This window comes from Falco biarmicus, chromosome 1 (genome assembly GCF_023638135.1).
Source record: "Falco biarmicus isolate bFalBia1 chromosome 1, bFalBia1.pri, whole genome shotgun sequence".
In the NCBI taxonomy this organism is placed as follows: domain Eukaryota; kingdom Metazoa; phylum Chordata; class Aves; order Falconiformes; family Falconidae; genus Falco; species Falco biarmicus.
The window spans coordinates 6808265-6827933 of NC_079288.1; the positions used below are offsets into that span (position 1 = coordinate 6808265).

Genomic DNA, 19669 nt, shown 5'->3' on the forward strand with positions numbered 1-19669 from the left:
CTGGTGGAAGGGGGTCCCGCAGGAACAGGTGGTCCCTCCTGGCCGAGGGGACCAGCACAACGTGGGGGTGTGGGGAGGGCTGGGGCTGGAGAGCGGGCATGGCCCGAGGGGCTCGGGGACAGGACCCATCCAGGCCTCTTGCCTTGATGGTTTCAATCCCTCAGGCACCAAGTAGGGTTTGGACAGACGCTTGGATTGCGACCAAGCCGGCGCTGGTCCCCCGAGGGGCAGGCTGCGTGGCAGCCACGTGCTGTGGGTGGTGATATGGCGCTGCCTGGCACGGGGCGGCTGCGGGAGCGCTGGTCGCGTTGTGTCTGGACCCGGAGATGACCCAGAGCTGCGGCTTCTCCTTGCCAAACCACGGCAAGGAAATGCTGGTGCTGAGGCTCGTGCAGGTTCCCCGCGAGCAGCTCCCGCAGCTTCTCCGCGCATCCATCTCCCAGCAGCTCCCGAGAGCAACCGGGAATACGGCACGGGCTTGTGCCCCGAGGGTGCCGGTGCCGCAGGCTCTGTCCCCCCGGCCTTCACCCACCCTGCAAGAGGGGGTGGCTCAGCCCCTGGCAGCCCCTGTGTCGCCGGGGCAGGGGGTGAGAGGAGCGTGGTGGTCCCCAGTGTGGGGTGGAGGGGGGTAACACCCCACCGGTACCTGGCACCACGAGCCAGGGACTGTCCACACATCTATTTTCGGCGCTGGCATGCCGGGAGCCCGGGACAAGCTGTCTCGGCTGCTAAACCCGTGTGAGTTTCCTATTGCTGGAGAGGCACTTGCTCGATGCCCAAAGACACTGGAGCGGTTAATTATGACCTATAGCTCTGACGGATCATATCGCCGCTATTTTTAGCCCTCTCACTTCTGGTGTCAGCCCTGTATCTATCTCTTTTCAGCCTTTTATTTTCAGTTTCTTATTGCTGTTTCCTAAACTCGTCTCAGGCACCAGGTGGGCAGCAGCTGGGGAGCTATTTTTGTCTCCATGTGGCACAATAAGCCGGCTGGGAGGCCGTGGGGGGACGGGTACCGGGGGGACGGGTACCACTCTGCCAGCAGCCAAAATCCACCAGCCGCTGAGCCCAGAACCAGAGCCCTGTCCCAGGGCAACACCTGCATCCCACCGGCTGCCCTGGCACGGCTTTGCCGCAGGCACCGCAGCGATGGGCACAGCCACTCCTGCCGGACACCCCAACCGCGGTGGGTCCCCTTCAACCATTTCCAAATGCAGCCGGGGATGCAGAAGTGGGGCGTTGTGTCAGTTTTGGGGGGGTGTTTGGGGGTTTGCACAGCTGAGGTGTCAGCTTGGCTCTTGGCGAGGGAAGGCGCATCCCTGCCGCAAACACGACACTGGCTGGATCCACCTGGCGCAAACGCAGCGGGATCAAGCAGAGATGAGGGAGCAGGGGGTGACGGGCACAAGTCAGGGAAGAGCTGAGTCCCTCCCCTGTCCCTCCCTGCTCCACCGGGGAGGCCGGCGTGGTGTCACCCCTCCCTTGGCACCGGGACCTCTGGCAGGGACCCAGCGAGCTGGGCGCTGGATGGGACGGGACGGGAGGAGGAAACCTGGCCCTGGGGGCAAGAGTGGGGGCTCAAGAGGAATACCCCATCGCTCCTGGCTGCTGACAGGGGTACAGAAATAGCCAGTGCCCCTGGTCCCTGGAGAGCAGGCACACGCCGTGGACGTAGATAGGAAAACCCTCCCCTGAAGCAAGCGACCCTGGCAGTGCCCGGCTTCCTCCCAGCTGCTCCCAGCCGTCGCCTTCGCCGGGCTTCCCAGCATCGCTCCGTCCCCCCCGCACAACCCCTTCCCTCTCTGCAGGCCAGGAGTTCAGCCGAAGGACGTCAGAGGGATTTAAGGCTTTGGCAGAGGAGCAAAAGGTTTTTGCAGGGAGCTAAAGTAGCCCTGCTGCTCTGTGCGAGCTGCTGCCCTGTAAGTACATGGCCCAGGCTGGCAGACCGGAGCATCCTGCAACATTTTACGGAATAACGAGGCATTTCTTGTAAAAGCGCAGCCTAGAAATGCCATTTTTACCAGTTATTGGTGGATGTCGTTGTAGGCACACAGCTGATGCTGGTTTAGTGCGTGCCCGAGTACAGCTGTATTACTGCCCATCCACCCCCGAGTTGCCCAGCAAGCATCCAGAAGCAACCACACAAACCAGCGATGCAGACTGGGCGTATGAACACATAACCACACTCGTCTGACCATAACAAACTGAGCATGCAGCCCCGCAGCAAAGCAAAGGGAAGTCACAGCTGAATGTGGCAATCGGGACGTGTACAGGTGGTGAGCACCAGAAACTGAGCCCTCTCCAAACCCACGACAGCGCTGCAAAAGCCTTCGCGGGACGCGTTCCCGGGGACGATGCTTCCCCATGCCGGACAGCGGAGCCCGTCTGCTCCTGGGCTGCCTGCAGTCCCCACTGCGGTCGGTGCCGCTCAGCCACGGGTGCTGCCTTTCCCTCAGCTAATTAAGGTGTGGGAAATACGTTCAAGGTGGTGCAAGACATCTGGTTACCTCGAAATGAATTTTCCAAACTTAATTATATTTCTCCTCCTGCAACATATGCTCAGGCGAAGATGAGGACGGGACCACTGATAGATGAAACAAGTAGATGCAACAGCAACAGGGGTGGGTTGGGGCCGGGGGGGGGGGGGGGAAGCATAATCTCAAATCTTGCTGGTATTTGTGGAGTGTGTAACTGACAGGAACATTTTAGGGCTATGAATACGAGCTGACGTGTGCACGTATGTGCAAGCACTAATCCTGCTAGGACAGGACATGCCGATCACCTTCAGGAGTGGGAATTTTAGGCAGTCTTCTCCAAATGAAATCCCTTTGTGTCAGCATCCAGGATTTGTTGCAGTGCATTTTTCTTTTTTATTGTCCCTGCTTTTTACGGCTTTTGGTATCAACCTTGGTGCTATGATTGGGTTTATTCAGTGTGTTTTTTATGATCTAGCTCCCCTGCTGCCGGCTGGCGGGGAGACCCAGCCCAGGGTTTCTGTGTGAGATGTTACCAGCTGGATGCTTCTGTCGGTCTTCATGGACAGAGCCTCAGGTTTTGTAGCAAATAGTGGGTGGCCATCCTGGGATGAATATCCGAAAGGCCCATGGGAGCCTCCCTGACTGACAGGCAGATTGCAGCAGATGTAACACCGTGGTATTTCTGCTCGTTTGTTGGAAGGCGCAGGCTGGTGTGTAGCACTTAGACACACACCTGCCTGCGGATAGCAAGGGGAAGCGGAGGGTGCTGAGCACTCAGCGTCCCTGTGTGAGAGATTTACATCAAACCAGGCGGTGTGGGAGGGCGAGATTCACGGCGAAGCGATGGGGACAAAACTTAAGCCCTTTGCAAGCTGCTTTTTCTCCCCTGGCTCTCCTGTGAACAGGGCGGTTAACCCTTTGGGCTGCTACGTACGATTTCATGTGCACACCGTGTCTTCCCACCCATCAGCCTGGGTGGCAGCGGCCGGGGCTTCCCACATGTATTTGGTCAGTACAGGGAGGTTCAGCAGAGCCCCTGGGCAAGGCACCCCGTGAGCGCTGCCAGCAAGGGTGTCCCTGTGCCCCAATGTGCAAACTGGGTCAGAAAACCAGGTTGAACCAGGCGGGTGAGCAACCTGGAGCTGTGCTGCACAGGGCACTGGCTTGCGGTTGCTCTTCCAGATTGGAAACATCAATTTTTGTTCACGGGCTGAACAAAAAGGAAGAGAAAAGCATTTGGTAAGGGTTGTGTCCGTGGTGGGCCTCACCTGAGCTGTGGCTGGAAGCAGCAGCCAGTCTCTCCTGGCTTGGTCCCTCCTCCTCTCACCCCCCAGATTTTTCCCATTGTACAAAAAATTCACCAAACCTTCCAGATGTGGGCTGGGCTCCAACAGCTGGAGACAGACACAAAGTCCACCTGACACTGTGCTACTGAAGCGGATGTGAAAATAAAGTAAGCTGGCTATTTTTGATCAATGAGTAAAATCAAAACACACATGTCCTGAAAGGACGCACGTCCTGCTGCGTGAGTCTGTCCCCTGCGGCAGGGGGGTTGAGTGGCCGAGGGGACCCATCTCCATCTCCAGCAGCCAAGCTCCCAAATAGCTGGCACCGGGGCGTGGACATGGGGGCCCTTGTGCTTTGCTGGGCAATAATACATATACAGATATAATAATAGAAATAAATGCATGTATTTATTTGGACAAGGATATTGGTTTTGTTCCCTTTTTCACCTGTTACCTCTTTTATCTTAGGGTATGGCTAAAACAGACCAGGGACTAAAACTGCCGAGTCCTGACGAAGAGAGCCTGGACTCACCCTCCAGCCTAATGAGCCTAATTATTCTCCTGGTCCGAAGAAAGACAGCAGCCAGGTTGGGAAACTGAAGATGATGTTTTGGAAAGGACAGGTAAAACTGATAGAACTGGCTTGCTTATATTTTGATTTTTAAGTGGGTTATGAAGGATCTGTCCCGTCGGGATCCTCAGTGCTATCAGCTCCAGCAGCTACCAGGTATTTAGCTGGGAAGCACTTTGGGAGACAGCAGTTCAGCAGAGCATCCAGGCGTATGCCTATTGGAATGGCATCCGAAAACACGGCTCAGGAGATTGCTTTCGTTTGGGAAACACCCCAGCTCAGCAGGCATGTTTCACTGGAAAAGAGAATTTAAGTGCTGAAGAGTAGGATGGAGTTTTCTGCGATGTAATTATATCTGTGCGAGGGCTTGCCGTCATTTTTCTGTTATCTGCCTCTTGGCATTGTGTGACTAAAAGAAAATCTGGGGTTTGGTTTTGTGTTTTGTTTTTTTTGTTTTTTTTTTTCTTTTAGAGTTTCTTACCATTACTGTAATGAAAACAGCCCTCAAATATTCACATTGAAAGGTCAACGGCAGGGAACTAGTTGCACTTCAGTAGCCTTGAGGCTTCAAAATATACTGGGGATTTCTAACTCATAAAGTCTGAACAGCCAGGACAGGGTTGGCCGAGAAAAGCAACCCAGTCACCCTTTTGCTGCAGCTGCGAAGGGAAGGCCAGTTCGTATTTGCATCTGCGCGGCGAGAGGGGGATCAGGCAGGGAACGGGGTTTGTGATGGAGGTTGGCTGCTCTGTCACGGGGGCAGCATCCAGCCGAGGCGCTGGGTCACCTCCTCCCTGCTGAGCGCCTTTCCCTGCCCTTTTACAGCCAGCGGCGGCGATGCCTGTCGGGGCTTGCGCTGCCTCAGCTGCGATTCCTTGGATCAAATCACACCGCACGACACGCGCCACCCGCATTTCTCCTCCTCCCTCCCGCGCCCCGCGCAGCTGTGCTGTATGTCACCCAAAGCAGTGCCCGCAGCCCTTGGGGCTGGATTATGGCCCGGGAAACCCTTGCAGCTTTGGGGAGAGCCTGGGACAGGTGCTAGCTGCCTGCCTGGCATCTACCCGGCCAACCCAGGGTGCGGATCCTGGCGGTGCAGCTCAGGGCTTGAAATGTCACCACTCAGGTGCAGTTTTCTCTAGCGCAGCAGGTCTTCCTTCATGTATTTATTTACCGTTAGTAACAGCAATGCATTTTTACCCAAACACTTCTGTTCTGCTGCTTCAGAACTGATTTGGCAGCTCGGGCTGTGGGCTTTTGTGAAGATAAGCTGGAAGCAGCCCAGTCCCTGGCCGGTGACACCGGGAGGAGTTCGGATGCGGGTTTACTCGGCTTTGCTTGCCTCTCTTTATCATCAGCCAAACCAAAACCTTGGATCCAGCTCCCTATGAATGGTGGTGAAGTTTGGACCTGAGCTCCTGTAATAAGCAGTTGTTTGCCTTGGCTGGCGGCTTAAGACTGTAGAAAAAGATATTTCTAGGTATTATTTCTGAACGGAGAATGACAGTTGAAAGACAAACCTTGTCCAGCCAACTCATGTGTCCAACTGTTTGGTTTTCCAGGGGAAATGAGTAAGTAGAATGAGACAACAAATGAGATAAATGACATTTAACCAGTACTGTAATGAACCTGGAGCAGTCCGCCTCTGGATAACCTGCAAATTATCTCCATTGCTGTTCTGTGAGTTTTTAAAAGAGGCTGCGAGTTATTTGCCAAATCCTCTGAAACACAATTGGAACTGAGTGAGAAATTCCCAGTGGTATTATTTGAAAAATCCCAGCCCTATGCCTATAGGGAGGTAGAGCTCCAGGTTAAATACACCACCAAAAGGCTTGGATTTCTTTGTGTGGGCTGGCAGCGTGGAGAGGGAGGATGATTATGTTGTGCGTCATTAACAGACCATTGAGCCCATGAAGGCATGATTTTGTTACGGGTTCCTGGATAGCTGGGAGGTTAATTTGGCCACAAAAGCAGAGGTGGATTTTAAAATGAGCTCGGTGCTGCCTGGCTGCTGCCAACAGCAGGCTGAGATGGGGGGGGGGGGGGGGGGGGGGCGGGGGGGAAGACGTAACATAAGATCTGGCAAAAGATCCTTGTGGTCCCTGGGTGGCAAAACTGGGGATGTGCACACCGCAGGGACCCACGTGTGTGCCCCCAGCCCCAAACGGGCTTCGAAACGGCCGTACCAGTCAGCAGCCCAGTGGGGCTGGGGTGTGAGCCCCCCGCGGTGCTCCGGCAGGCAGTGCTGAGCTCTGCCTTGCTGTGACCCACCAGCAGCAGGGTGCTGCCTGCCCTGCAGCAGGCTCAGACGCCGCACCGATGGGCTGACAGCTCTTCCAAAACGCCTCGTGAGTTAACTGTTGGGGTGTTTGGCTTGGGTAGTGCTTAGGAAGAAATCCTCCTCATCCTGGTCTGCGGGCAACCTCCTGGCTGCTTGAGATGGTAGGAGGAGAGGAAAGGAGGGAGAGATGTGGAGCTGCCCTGCTATCTTACTGCCTGAATTTGGATAGAAAATACCAGGGAAGTCGGTTTTCTGGCCGTGCATGTTCTCAAAGTGCAGCCAACGGTGCAGCAAGGGAGTGGGACAGGGGTTGCTCCTCTCTGGGCAGGCGCCTCCACACGTTCCCTCGGGTGCCTGCCAGCCCCCGGGGAGCAGCGAGCAGGAGGCGCCGGATCCTGTGTGCACCCCAGGTAGCACGTGCAACCGAACGGAAACCAGGCAATGGCAAAGGGTATGCAGAGGGCACGTGGCATCGCACATATATTGGGTTTTAAGGTCACCTTTTCATCCTTTCTTCAATGAAAAGCAAACAGCGCTCTATGTCTGGCGAGCTCTCACTTTGCAGTTCTCGAGCAGCCCTTCCGACTGTTAATTAGGTGATGGTCACTGTTTCGGTATGAAGTGGGTAAGCTACGCAATCCCCATTTTTTAGGCTGATAAACTCCATCAGAGCAGGATGCTGCTGGCCCACACATGTGATGATGTCCCCCTGTGAGAGCAGGTGAGGCCAAGCCCCCGCGCAGGGTGCAGGGTGCAGGGCACAGGGCACAGGGACATGGCGCTGGCACAGGGGGTGGCACAGGGGCTCACCTGGAAACACAGCGCATGCCCAACTCACCCCCCTGCTCCTCAAATCCATGCCGCGGCAGATGAGGCCGGGGGGATCAGCAGGGAGGCATTTTGGTGATTTCCTTACAGGCGTTCCAGAGGCAGGCTGGAAGGGAGGGGGGCTGCCTGGTGGCCTCCCTCTAACTGACCCTGCAAGCCCGCCCAGCCCTGCCGCCCCAGCTGGATGGGTGCTGGTAAGGACCAGCTGCCATGGTGGCCGGCTCGGCTGAGCACAAGGCCACCAGCCCCTTTAGCTGACCTACCATGGGCTGAAAGGGAGAGGGATGAGCCGGTGAAGTTATCGCCATGGGGTCGAGAGGACATTTCCACAGCTTGTAAATGAACCTGCAAGCTTGTAAAGGGTAGGCTGAAACGTGTTTGCAAGGATTTGGTATCTGTCGGCAAGCCAAGATTTGCTTACTCATGCAAAAGGAAAAAAAATTAAATAAATAAGAGCCACAAAAGTAACAGAAGACATAGCCAGAACCTCAGTAGGTCTACAAATAGGATTCCCTAGATTTGAGCTCTGTCAGTGTGGCTGCTTTGCTCATATGAAGAATAAGACAATTTCCCCCCACGACGTCAGGTTCAGATATTGCACGCCTAGGATCTTGTGAAGGTGAGTTGAGTTTGTGCCACACAGTAGAGCTTTACCGGCTAGCCCTGGATTTCCAGGAAGAGAGGTTGTTTCCGAAGGCATCGTCTGGGGCTTGGGACAGGCCAGTGAGTAAAGCTGGTGTCTCCGCTGGCTTTGCTCCTCGGGGCATTACTTAAAGTGCAGTTTTGGAGCACACTGTTCTTAGAGCATAAAAATAACCAGAACGGTATCAAGTGAGTTGTAGGAGCCGGCCGAACGGGGGTAATAAACAAAGTTAAACCAGCCTGATAACAATATCCTGTAACCAGAGAGGGATAAGCAATACTCGGGAACGGTGAAATATAAAAACTGTGTTGTGACGAGCATTGATTTTCCCAAAAAGGAAAGGGAGAACAAGCGGCAGCCGTAACGCAGCCAGGGTGAGCGCTGAGTGGTATAATGATGACAACATTGAACAAGCATCTCACCTCCAAAAGCTCAGGCTGCGTGACCTTTCGCAGCGTTCGGGATCGTGTGTCTGTTTAGGATGTCATTAAACAAGACAGGCTTCCTGCAGCTGAACGGTGCGTAGAAGTAATTGGAGAGGTTTTGAAGAGTGAGATTCCAGACTAGCTAGTTAATGAACTTGGAAAAGCTGCACGTCAGTAATAAATGCAACACCGAAAGTGAGGTTTGGATAATCGCTCTTTACTCCACGTTCAAGTTAGTGACCTGGTTTCCACGACGTGCCCAGCACAGGTCCCAGTGGTCCCAGTGCCTGGTGCGCTGCAGAACCGAGGGTGGGATGTGACTGTCTTTAAGGCAAATTTAGATCAACTGGAATAGTCCTTAGGATCTCGGTGAGCGGCTGGCTGCGTGATCACTGACAGCTCTGCAGATCTGTGTGGGAGGGATTGCAGGGAGCTGTTGGTGCTCAACCTAAGGTTTAGTACTCTAGAGCTAAGGGTGGTGCTATGAGCATGTCTGTCACGGCCAGGAAAGTTATGAGTGGCATTTGAAAGCCACTCTATAGAGTAGAATAACGAGAGTGAAGAATTGGATGGTAGCTTGAAGACTGACATTAATTACCCACTAATTTTCTAGCTGTGATCCATGAAATACTTGTTGCTGATCCCCAGACAGATGGCTAGTCACATAGGATGGGCTTCTCCTCTTTATTTCCATCTGCTATATTTCATTAAGACAGCTAAAAATAAAAATATCCCTAATGTCATTTTTCCATGCAAGTTACTGCTACACTGATTTCATGCGACTGTGAATAGAAGAGTTTCCAAGTGACAAGATTTTCTTAATTAATTTGTGCTCCGTGGCATGCAAAGTGACTGCGAACCCCTACACTAGACTCATCGTGAGCGCTACACTTACTTCTAAGTGCTATTTAGCTAGAAGAGTCAGTTCAAAACAATTTTTTTTTTTTTTTTTTTTTTTTGCTATAAGGGGCGAAAAGAGTCTGCTGTCTCTTCTGCGCAGAAGAAGTTACCATTTTTAGGTTCCAACCAGTTGTAGATGGTGCCTACGAAATGGAGATGTAATCAAGGAGATCCTTCAGGCATGAAGTCTGCTTTCCCTCACCATAGTAGGAACATCTCCAGAAACAGCTTTGCTGCACAGCTCCAGGCGGCTTTTCAGCCAGCACAGTGCCCAGAAGCCCCCCGGGGGGGATGCATTTCTGGGAGGCTGTTTGGGTCTGTCTTTCACAGGTTTTTTGGGTCTATCTGATGTGTCTTTGTGCGGGGGGAAGCTGGGTTCTTGCGCACACAGCTCCACCAATTTCAGTGTTTAGTTCCTGATGTATTAAAATGTTTTCCAGGGAAACCAAGGGTCCCACTATCCAGATTGCAACTGACTCGTTTTCCAAAAGGGACAAAAGCCTGAACCATTTAAGTGTTGATAATCTTTTCTAGTCCTCCACAAATTCTTGCAGAAGGACAGAAACCTTCCCTCGTTTTACGATGAAGACGTTTTTGCACGTTTTAGAGCAAGGAAGCGAGAGGCGGCTCAAAGGCCCCGGGGTTCGCCCAGAGCCGGGGAGCAGCAGCCCAGCAGAAGCAGCTCGGTGCCGTGAGGGGGGCTCAGCTGGCGCTTGGTGTTCAGAACTTCAGATGAAATCCGGGCCTGATATGAGACCTGGGCTATTTTTATTCTCGGCTCCACAAGCCATTGCCATAGACCTCCTGAATGGTGATCACAGATGTTTACGAGAGATGAACTCTATTACTTTATCCCTTTAAACTTTTAAAAGCTTGAAGGAAGCACGCTATTTTAGACAACACAACTCAACGCACCACTCGTACTATAAGTCTTAGTGACACTGCCTACAACAGGCGAGAACCTTTGTTCTCACCCCGCCTTTATTGGTTGCTTCTGCTTAGAAAAGCAAGCGGTTTCCTCACCCTCCTGGCAATGTTCCCACGAGGAAATTCCTCCCCCCCAGCTGCAGCCACGAAAGCAGTCACACAATCCTTCCTCCTCTCGGGTCGCGCCGTTTCCCCATTTGCTCAGGCTCTTGCTGCCCACCCCAGCCTGTCACCCCAGGAGAACCTTTGGCTCCATTCTTGCGCGTCTTCTTCCTCCTCCAAGAGCAGTGATTTGAGTTCCACCCTAAGATCACGCTGACTCATTGACTTAGGCCCCAGTTTAGCAAAGAATTTTATCACATGCTTCAGTGTAACTGACTTAGACCTTCCATCTGTTTTTAGCTGATCAGAAGCACAGGCGGGCAGAGCCGCCGTGCCCGTCCGCACCCTCCGAGGTTGGCCGTCGATAAGCAGATGTTGTACGTGCGTCAAGTTGAGCAGAAACTCAGATAAGGAGGACGGCTGAACTGGACTCCATCCAGCATGGTGGTGTGTCTTTTAAGACCTAATTATCGTCACACCATACTGCGGAGGTGCCAGCTCCATGGCTCTGACACACTGCAGGTTGGTGGGTACTTCCATCCCAGCCCTCCACTGCTGTGTAAACTTTGAGGAGGCTGTGCCTTGCTCAAACTTTGCCTTGGATATCAGGAATCCTGCGCAAGGACTTCAGGATTAATTCTTAAACTTCAGAGCACAGAACGTGGTTAAGGTCGACAAAAAGCAATGATTGCCTCCAGTCCAGAAAAAAAAAAATAAAATCCAGTAATACCAGAGTCAGTATTTTATTCTGCTTAAACCGCAGGGAGGTTGGATGCAATAGCAGCTCATTTTCCTGTAGGGCCTCATCAGATTGGTACAAGGCTTAATGACAACAGCTAAAGAAAGAGAAAGACACCGTGGATTTCGCTTGGCCACTTTTAACTTCTACCTTCAAAGTCTGGCGTATTTAATTCAGATCATATAAAAATTCCAGTGGTGAAGGGTGGAGAAAACTGCACATTGAATGAAGACTTTTGTTTTCCTGAGCAGAGCTGAAATGAAGAAGAAGCTGGGTTGTGACGATCAGATTTCTCCTCTAGGTCACAAGTTCATCCATCATCGGATTTCATGTCATGGGGCTGGGCTGGTCCTAATTGCAGCCAGCCAGGACCCCGCACATCAGTGAGCTTTGGCCCTGGGCTCCTTCCATAAGATATATATTGCAGTCAAAGTTGTACCTAAATAATTTTAAATGTGTTTTTAAGAGTGAATCATTACCTTCCAATTCTACAACACAGCAGAAAATGAAATTAGATGCTGGCTTAGGTTCATATAAAATATAAAACCCAATACTTGACCGGTTTGTTGCTGCAGTAGGTTTATTTTGCACAAATTTAATACAGGCATTAAGCTATGATCTGGTAGCTATGATCTGGGATTCAAACGTATCTGGCACCTCACAGGGATAGAGGAACCAAAATCCTGAGATACGTGGTCTGAGGGCCCAGGCCCTGAATCCAGACGTCAGCGGTGGAGGATGGATGAAACACGGTCAAGCTGAGCCCAGCTCGTGCAGCAGGTGAGCAGGGATCTGTGCAAGCAGCGCTCTGCAGCACCGGTCCTGAGTGATCCCGCTACATAACTAAATGAATTATTTATACATCTTGGGGAGAGAAGCTATAGCCACATCTCAAGCTGAAATAATAATAAAAAAACCCAACCCCACCCCCCCACCCCAGTTTAGCACTTAGCTGATGACTGACTTTTTGAATAATTTAAATTCGTCAGAGACATCTATGGTGGACTGGCGTAACCTCCTATGGACATCTGTTCTTCTGCAGAATTACATGAGACAGAGCGAGCGCGTGAGCTGTTTGCCCACCGAAATTGCGATATTAAATTATGGGAGAGGGACGCGGGCTGTGACACAAAGATGATGTGGGGCAGTGACCGAGAATCTGGTTGGGGTATCTCACGTTAATCCGATGGCTAATGATGGTTAATTTAGCAATCCTAAAACAGCTTTAGACCGTGTAGGTCTTTTGCAGAGCGCCTTTCAGCACACCTCAGCCTTCAGAAACCTCTGTCCCATGTGGTGATTAACTGAGAAAGTTTTTGTGCTTCCCACATCCAGGACAGATCATCTTGAGACCGGCAACATGTTCTCTCTTAACACATCACCTTCAAACCACCACCACACTGAGGACAGGGCTTTCTCAGGTGTCAGCATACGCTGCTTCCTCACATTGGGAAGAATGAAGCTTTTGCTGGTGTCCCAGGACAGCTCCGAGATGTAGCCTTGGAGAACCGTGCCAGCCCAGAGGAGCAGGACCGCACAGAAGACACATCTGTGTTCCTCGGATGCTCTGAATTTCTCTTAAAGCAAAGAAACCCGAAACTGCAGCGGCAAGTCAGGCTTCCTCTCTGGAAGGAGTTGAGGCGGGCTAATTTTAGTCACCCTGCGCTATGCAAATCGTCGTTCTGTAGCTGAGTTTATTTTTTAAAGTGCTGACTGCCAAACTTGCTGTAGGGCATGGGTGCTTCGTATGGGTCTTAAAGAGGTTTGAAACCAGCTCTTGGTTAGCAGGGCTGCGTTTCAGCTGGAGGGGGGATGCTCAAAGGGGTCCTGCCAGACAGCAGACTTTCAATGGGGAAGATCTAGAGCACATATGGATTTTCTAGAATTACCTGTTAAGTGTTTTTTTTTTAATATGGTTTTGGTTCTACATGCAATTTTTCTTTTTCCTTGCAAACTCTCCCGATAAGCTGCGGGCCCACAGGAGGTGACGGGAGTGCTGGTATCTGGATCGTGCCCAACATCTGTAGATAAAGGAAGCAGATCACTGCTGGGGTTTAGATTTAGTCTCTAAATATTTGGCACAGTCACGGAGTTCACTTTTAACTGGGATTGATCTGACTTCTTAGGAAAGAAGTAATTCTTTGAAAAAATACTGTTAGGCTGTGATTCATGGCACTCATTTAATAGACAGAGGCAGATACTGGGAACATGGAGCAGCAGAAGAAAGGCAGGGTACACTTCCAGGAAGCCCAGACTTCAGCACGGACAGTAAATTGTTGCATTTCTCTTCAATATTAAAAAGATTCAGCATGCAGACTTGGATCTGATAACTTTCATAATGTCTCTATCGCAAGTCATACTATGACTGAATTGTTCTTTGTATTTAAAAGAAACAATTCTCCATTATTTCTTATCAATCTATCATAGGCAGCTTCAGAAACTTTCTTAACTTTAAGGATAATCCCTCCCAAGCCTGGTGCCTTACCCGTAGCCTTCAAAGCATGCAGCCACCCAAGCAGGTCTGCCTGGAGCTGGGTTTGGAAAGGCACTTTGAACCCTAAACTAAAAAATGAGGCAGGAGAGTAAAAGCAGGAGCTAGTTTTCAACCGTGAAATTATTTTAAAAGGTGCTCTGATGTTCTTGAATCTTTAACATAAGTGCTTTGGATATGGGGCTTGAACCCTAGTAAGTGGTCAGAATTTCTCCTTGAAATCTGCTGTTGGCTTTAGGGGGGACTTGGAGAAAAAAAGCGTGCGTAACAAAACCTAATTTAGTTGTAGAGGTTGTGAAATACCTGATTGCATTTAGGGCACGGGCAGGGGCTGCCATGGTATCCTCCGAATGCAGGGAGCTGCTGCATTGCACATTTATTTCCATCGACGTGAATGATCTGCCTGTTTTGTGAGTGTCCAGCAACGCTCAGACCAACGTAGGACCGCGTACGTGATGTGTGGCAGCTCCCCAGCCACTGGAAGGGTGGAATTGAGGAAAAATACCTGTTCCATCATAAAAGCCTGGGGCAACCCAAGGGGGAGGCAGCTCCCCTCCCAGTGGGAGGTGAGGGAGTGGGCAGCCGTGGGATGTCACCGGCTCTGCACGGCCGGGGGTGCCGGCAGGAGAGGGCTCGGGGGTCAGATGGAAATAGTTCACCTGCTTAACTCACAGGATCTTTCTAAAAATCTGTCTCCTGTGGGAGTGGAGCCATCTCCCAAACCTAAGACCAAGGAGCAATAAAGAGCCTCTGTGGAGATGAATGGTGCATTTGTGCTGCTGCGTGTCGCCCAGCCCAGCGGCCACCCTCGCCTTTCAGCGTGGCCACGCTCTATTTTTGTACATTTTCTGTGTCACTCCATCGCCCCTCAGCTTCACGTTAAATCTGACCTTTCTACTGCACTTGACTGGGGAAAGGTAATCACCTACTTTCCTTTCTCCAGGGCTATACATCATTGCATATGGCAGGTAGATAAGCGTATCTGGAAAATACGGTTGCATGTGAGACCAGGCAGGAAAAAAATATCCGTGAGTAGGTCAGGATCTGTTTGAAGACCTGCCAGACCTGTCTGAGCACAAATATATTTTTCAAGCTGGATATTTAACTCCCACTAGCTCCTGTGAAAACTCAATGATTGCAGAAAATCCTCTTTTGCTGTGAGGAGTGGAGAAGAGGCATCGGTCGCCCTTGCACGCTGCCGCAGGCGGGCACTGCGAGGCTCCTGCGCTTTGTGGTGTTGCAAAGAGTTGGAAAGTTACAGAAGCAGAAAAAGGAATATTTCAGGTTTCATACAGTGGCTAGAGATGGATCTAAACATGTCGTTGTGCAGCCCTTGGGCTGGAACTGAGACTGTGTATTGCATAAAATCAGCATCACTCAAAAGGAGCTGCACAGCCGTAGCACCAGGGCTTCCCAGGGGACAGCAGCCTCACAAACCGTCCCACCAGGGCACCCTCACAGGGACTTCGGGGACATCTCCTAGTTAATGCAACTATAAAATCTAGCATGGATTTGATCTGTGGGCTGCTGACGATGCTAGCTGCTGTAACACGGTGCCAATTCGGCAACGACGGCAGAGTGGCGTGGCTGCTGTTTGGACCAAGCCATAGCAGCTCACAGCACCTGGTTTACACGGCCAGGAGCAGAGCAAAGAGCCCACACTGTGCTCAGCAGTGGTGCTGCTGCTTATTCCCACTGCTCTTTGCAGCAGCTTGACACAGTGGTACCCAGGTGTTCAGGATATAGCCCTTAAGGAGTGACAGGGGATGAGGGCCAGCTGGAGCGAACACGAGGGCACGGCTCCCACCAGGCTGGGGCTTGAAACCCCTTAGTGAAGGTGAAGAAATGCCTCGGTGCCACAGCTTGGTCGGCTCATTTCACTCGTGTAGAAGCTCTGCTTGGTGTTGAAGTGGTTCCAGGATAAACTAACCTGATCCAGAGGCATCACCCAACGGAAACAAAGGCAGGTTGGCAAAAATTGGTTTGAAAATGCTCATTAATTAAGCTAAGGAAAATTTGCATAGGCCTTGATAACACTCTTTCCCCTCTCTTCTTACCTAAATGGGACTAATTATGCCTCTAATTATGATGTAATTGTGTGGCCTTGGGATCACTGATTACAGAGGCACTTCCTTGTCTCGCTGGTTTGTCTGAAGCCAAGCAGAGAGCGATGCTCTTCTGGGATGTGCCGCTGCTCCTTTTGGCTGCAGGCTTGACCTTAAAAAAAGAGGAAAAGAAAAAAAAGTGAGTAAGCTGAGCTATTTATAGTTGAGCTAATTATTTTGATGTGATATGACAGCGGCAGAGTCTGTTTTCTCTTCACTCAATTAAAGGCAATGGAAAAAGCATTCAGTACCCTTTTTAGCAGTGTTCACTGGCTGCCATACAAACCTGTGCTTAATGTTTTAAGACGCAGGATTTTGCAGTACAGCGATGGGGGGGGCACGAGGCTGTGTTGAGTTTCTGGCTGATGGAGGAGAAGTTGTGATGGGAGCAGCAGTGAGGAGCTGAAAAGGGGTTGCTGTTGTTAAAGAACCCCCCCCAATTTGGTGGGAAGGTGGTAGGCAGCAAGTCTGTACAAACCCCCGTGTAAAATCAGCATAAAAGCTCAAGTACCTCCTGGGATGCTGGTGGATACCAAGGAGTTTGAAGTAGCCAAAGCTTTACTGTTCACAAGTGGGGAAACTGAGGCAGAGGCGGGTAACTTGGCAAAGGTTGCAAAGCGAGTAAATGGCCAGAGTGGCCATCTCGGTCCGTGGTCTCCGAGCCATCCCGAGAAGGCGGGTTTGCGCTGGGCTTTCCACCGTCTCCTATCTGCCTTTGTGCTGTTCCCTTGCACGGATCTGGGAGCAAGACCGGCCAGGCAGCAGATAAACTGGGGAAGGGGGAGGGGGCAGAGCGGGGTGTCTTGGCCAAACTAGTTGCCCGTTACTGAAGATCCTGCAACACAAAGCACCCCCTGAGCACTGTGGTGTGTGTTCTACATCTCTGGGAAAGCTGCTTATAGCAGCTGCCCCTGGTCTCTGTGTTGGAGCTGGACAAGAAGCTAGATTTGTATTCTTTAAAATTTGGGGATTTAAAAAAAGATATGGCATGGATCCTTCTCTTTAACCAAGACAGAATTCGAAATCCTAAACTTTTGTGAGTTATTTCTGGTGGAAAAGCACTTTACCATTGAAGCTTCAGTCTTGCTCCCCCTCCGTGGCTTATAAAATAGCTTTTCTTCCTTGCTCCTCACCACCCTCGGGGGGTTCTGCAGCTTGTCCCTCTCCGTGACCACAAAACTCCTGCCAGAGGCTGTGCCGTGCACTACAGGGCTTTCCTCACTGTTGCAAGAGAGGAAAAAAAAAATACACTCTCTCCTCCTTTTCAGGCTTTGATCAGGTCCCTGAAACCTGTGTGCTTCTCAGGTTGCTTTTGGTGACCTTTCAGGCTTCCAGAAAGCAGGTGCTGTTTGTGAAGCCTTTACGTGACTATCGCTTTGTTTTCCTTCTATTTATCTTTTTTTAAACATGTGGGTCAGGCAGCTGCAGGTACAGTGCAATATTCATGAGAGGCTCTGATTTATGCAGGCACAAGGCTGTGCAGCGGGATTACAGGGTACTGAATGTTATATGCAGTTTTAATTTCTTTTTATGACCCAGGGATACAGCCAGAGTTTCTCAAATGTGGAATTTATGAGAGCTCCATTCATGCAAGTTTTAAAGAGCCCCTGCATCTCTGCCTTGCAAAGCCCCTGCGCTGAATGATGGGGCGAGCAGCCTGCTCAGCCTCTGCCATTTAGCAGAAGCGTATATAAAAACATGGTGAGGGCAATTAGGTTGACACCCGAATGGCCTCTGTGGGTAGATGCTAGGGACTTCTGCAGTGTCGGTGCAGCCCCAGCCTTTCTCTGAGTTAGAGGCACAAAGAAACAAACCCTGTGAAATATTTAGAGTTACAAATCTTCCCAGCAGGGACCTTCTGCACCGTACAGCGCTGGGGGTTAACTTCAGTGCTTCTAAAAGCTGCTATGGCGCAAGCTAAGTAACACAGAACATTTGTGGCGAGTCTGGACATCGTGTGGCCCTCCTAACTTCCAGTCTTGTGTTCCACACCACCACAGCTCGCTCCTCTTCTGACTTCATTTTGCACTTTGCATCTGCCCTGCAAGCCCTTTCTCCCAAGAAGGAGCCTCTGTGCTTGCAGGAGAAGCAGGGTGTGCGTTGCCATCCACCTGGGATTTGCATTGTAGATTATGAAACAGCCTGGCATAAAATTCAAGGTATTAAATGCAATAATATGGCCCTGCAACATAATGTGCATGTCTGATGGGGTGAATTATCCAGCGCTCTCCTGCTTGGAGCATTACACATCAAATTACATGTGCTTGCATCCCACACGGCTGTTCTGGGGAGCGAGGCGATTCTTTGGAAAGTCAGCAAAGTTTTTGTAGTGGAACTGGAACCATCGGTATAGTCAGAACAGAAAGCTGATAACAGGTCCCTGATGGGAGATGCCCCCTTACCAACGGTTGTTGGTGTAAGGCCCCGAGTCTGGCCATCTGTGACTGTCCCCAGCCCCTGTGTCCCTGGGGGAGGGTGATGGGGACCTGCTCCCCTCTCCGTGAGCACGGGCAGAAGGCATTTCTGAGCCTGACATCTCAGAACAAGGCTCGTGCTGTGCTTGGTGCCCCAGGATGTGGTCCAGCCCTCATCTCACGGCTGCTGCTATTGCAAAACATCTCCAAGTTCACCTTGGACGAGTGGAAAAAGCCTTACCCATCTCCTGCAGCCAGCATCTTCAGCTTCTATTTCTGCAGAAGGGGAACTTTCCTTTCCACCTTCCCTCCCTGTCATGCCACCCAGGAAAACAAAAAGGCACTGCTAACATCTGCTCTTTTCTCCTCCTACGTGCAGGCTCTTTCTCGGCTCTCTATTAAACCCCTTCCCACACAAGAGGCGTAGGCAGGCTTCGGCACATACATCTCAGCGTACAATTTTTCCCGTCCCTTGGGAGCAACATTTGCAACAGTGACTGGTGAGGGTTTATTTTTGTTCCTCGTGAAGACTTTGGTTAACGGGCTTCTCGGTCTCCAACTGCACCTACTCCTCGAGCGATCAGCCCGTACAGCGTGTAATGGCAGGGCTGACATGGAAGCTTATGGAGACACTGCAAGTGGGTGGAAATGGATGCCGCAACGTATGTAGAAATTTCCCATTGCTAAGCTACGCTCAGGTGCATTTACTTCTACCAAGAGGAGTTACTAAGGAAACAAGGAGCCAAATTCTGGGGAAAAAAGCAGAGCAACAAAAGCTATACTTGTCTTTCAACTCTGCTGGGATGGGGATTGTTCTTTGGTCTCCTGCAACTGAAAAACGTCTGATGCTGGACACTGTCATCGCTGTCCTGTCCCGGTCCCGTCCCTGGGGCCCATGGCTGTGGCAGGGTGCCAAGCCTTTACTGCAAAATGCATGAGCTCTGAGTCACTCCTCCTCCTGGCAAAGGACACGGGAGAATCCATCTGGGCTCGTTCCATCCTCAAAAAACTTGCCATGTTTTGCAATTTGCACATTTTTTCCCCTCCAATTGGAGCGGGCTGGCTTTTCCTGAAGCTGGCACGGCTTTTTGTTGCAACGAGAAAAATCCCCATCAAAATACATTTTGCAGAAAAGTTTAATCCAAGAGGTCCAGAGCTAAACGATGCCGGCTGCTGCATGCAGGCTTGGCAGAAAGGTGCTCGCTTGCCTTTTTCCCCCAGCCCTGATGGAGCCCGGCTGCCAACTGCCAGTTTGTGTGTACATCGCATCCCAGCCGAGGCTCTGACGAGGAAAAAGTTCTTCTGTCCACACGGCAAGAGGAGAGGAGGGCATTGCCTGAAGGGTAGGAAATAAAGGCAGAGGTTTGAGGACACTGGAAGAGGTTGGACTCACTGCTCTGGTCTCCTTGCGTGCTCAGGGGCAGGTGTAGCAATGCTGGGGCTCGGGCGTGCAGATGGGAGCGGAGAGCAGCCCACCCTA

At 51.2% G+C, this 19669-nt stretch overlaps 1 long non-coding RNA gene across 1 annotated transcript; it reads left to right on the plus strand.

The window, feature by feature from the left end:
- The first annotated feature begins 1030 nt into the window (after positions 1-1030).
- Positions 1031-12097, plus strand: LOC130143907 (uncharacterized). The gene is made up of 3 exons (XR_008819921.1): positions 1031-1186; positions 4232-4386; positions 10741-12097. It is a non-coding gene; the product is annotated as an uncharacterized LOC130143907 (long non-coding RNA).
- The last annotated feature ends 7572 nt before the right edge of the window (positions 12098-19669 follow it).